General features: G+C 47.8%; 1 long non-coding RNA gene across 1 annotated transcript; it reads right to left on the bottom strand.

Annotated features, from left to right (window-relative positions):
* Positions 1 to 312: 312 nt before the first annotated feature.
* On the bottom strand, positions 313 to 1,474 carry LOC135249540 (uncharacterized). Its single transcript, XR_010328726.1, has 2 exons — positions 635 to 1,474; positions 313 to 604 (listed from the first exon to the last, which is right to left on the bottom strand). It is a non-coding gene; the product is annotated as an uncharacterized LOC135249540 (long non-coding RNA).
* Positions 1,475 to 2,209: the final 735 nt, after the last annotated feature.

Raw genomic sequence — 2,209 nt, 5'->3', positions numbered from 1 at the left:
CATGGCAGCCTTTCGTCGTTGGTGTGTGAGTGTGTGTGTGAATGAGAGGCATCAATTGTAAAGAGTATGGAGTACCATAAGGATCTGTGCTTGGGCCTTTGCTCTTCTCTCTTTATATGCTCCCCCTGGGACAAGTTATTCGCAAACATGGCATTAATCTCCACTGCTATGCAGATGACACCCAGTTGTATTTATCAGTTAAACCTGTTGAAGTTGTCCAGCTGTCAAAGATCAAAGCCTGTCTGTTACGGCTGGCTCGACTGGCCGCAACAAACAAAGTCCGGATGGATCAAAACACGACAGAAACTGATCTAAAAACAAACCCAGACATTTATTAATCTAAATAACAAACAAAGGGACAAACTAAAACAAACGAAAACACAAAGATCACAAAACCAAAAGATCTCCACACAAACCACAAGCCCCAAAATAAAACTCTCCCCTGCCTCATACTACTGGGCTTTATATTGGGCCACAGGCAGGTGGAAGCAATCAGGCAATTAAGTAATTACGCAACTACCTCCACCTGCACTACCCAGGCAAGCAGAGGCAGGGGACGTAACACCCCCACCCTTAAGACAAAAAAAAGACAAAAACTAAAGGTCTTTTTTTTTTCTTCTTCAAATTACTATACAACACAAAAAATAAATACCAAATGTCCACAAATTGTCTAGAGAAATCTGCCACTGTAGGGAAGTGTGTGTCTGCGCGCAGCCTCCTCGCCGCCGCAGGGTCCTGTGTGTCTGCGCGCGTCGTCCTCGACGCCGCAGGGACCTGTGTGTCTGCGCGCGTCGTCCTCGACGCCGCAGGGACCTGTGTGTCTGCGCGCGTCGTCCTCGACGCCGCAGGGTACTGTGTGTCTGCGCGCGTCGTCCTCGACGCCGCAGGGACCTGTGTGTCTGCGCGCGTCGTCCTCGACGCCGCAGGGACCTGTGTGTCTGCGCGCAGCCTCCTCGCCGCCGCAGGGAAGTGTGTGTCTGCGCGCGTCGTCCTCGACGCCGCAGGGAAGTGTGTGTCTGCGCGCGTCGTCCTCGACGCCGCAGGGAAGTGTGTGTCTGCGCGCGTCGTCCTCGACGCCGCAGGGAAGTGTGTGTCTGCGCGCAGCCTCCTCGCCGCCGCAGGGAAGTGTGATGGCAGATCCCGGACGAGCCCCCATTTTGTTACGGCTGGCTCGACTGGCCGCAACAAACAAAGTCCGGATGGATCAAAACACGACAGAAACTGATCTAAAAACAAACCCAGACATTTATTAATCTAAATAACAAACAAAGGGACAAACTAAAACAAACGAAAACACAAAGATCACAAAACCAAAAGATCTCCACACAAACCACAAGCCCCAAAATAAAACTCTCCCCTGCCTCATACTACTGGGCTTTATATTGGGCCACAGGCAGGTGGAAGCAATCAGGCAATTAAGTAATTACGCAACTACCTCCACCTGCACTACCCAGGCAAGCAGAGGCAGGGGACGTAACACTGTCTTATAGACATAAAGGAATGGATGACCCAAAATTTTTTCTTGCTAAACTCCGAGATAATGGTAGTGGGGCCCAAGTCCCTCAGATGCAAACTATCTGACTATATGCTTAACATTGATGGAATCTGCATTACTTCAAGTGCTGTAATCAAAGATCTTGGTGTTACCTTTGATCCAGATCTTGCATTTGATATACATATTAAAAACATCTCTAGGGTTTCTTCTTATCACTTGAGAAATATCTCAAAAATTCGGAAAATACTGTCCTTACATGATGCAGAAAAGCTAGTTCATGCTTTTGTTACTTCAAGATTAGATTACTACAATGCTCTTTTGTCTGGATGTGCAAATTCCTCTCTGAAAGGGCTCCAGCTAATTCAAAATGCAGCAGCTCGTATTCTCACCAGAACAAGGAGACTCGAACACATCAGCCCAGTGTTAGCATCGCTTTACTGGCTGCCAATTAAATTCCGAATAGACTATAAGATACTACTTCTTACTTTTAAAGCCTCACATGGGCTTGCCCCTTTGTTCTTAAATGATTTACTTCTTCCTTATATTCCCTCACGAACGCTCCGTTCGCAGGGTGCAGGTCTCCTTGTTATTCCTAGAATAGCTAAAAGTACCATAGGTGGTAGAGCCTTCTCCTATCGTGCTCCCTTCCTGTGGAACAAGTTGCCTGCCCATGTTCGGGGCGCAGACACTATCACCTTATTTAAAGCTAGGCTC

Source organism: Anguilla rostrata, chromosome 2, assembly GCF_018555375.3.
Source record: "Anguilla rostrata isolate EN2019 chromosome 2, ASM1855537v3, whole genome shotgun sequence".
Classification (NCBI taxonomy): Eukaryota; Metazoa; Chordata; class Actinopteri; order Anguilliformes; family Anguillidae; genus Anguilla; species Anguilla rostrata.
The sequence above is the reverse complement of the archived record's forward strand: the minus strand, read 5'-3'. Positions and strand labels throughout refer to the sequence as shown.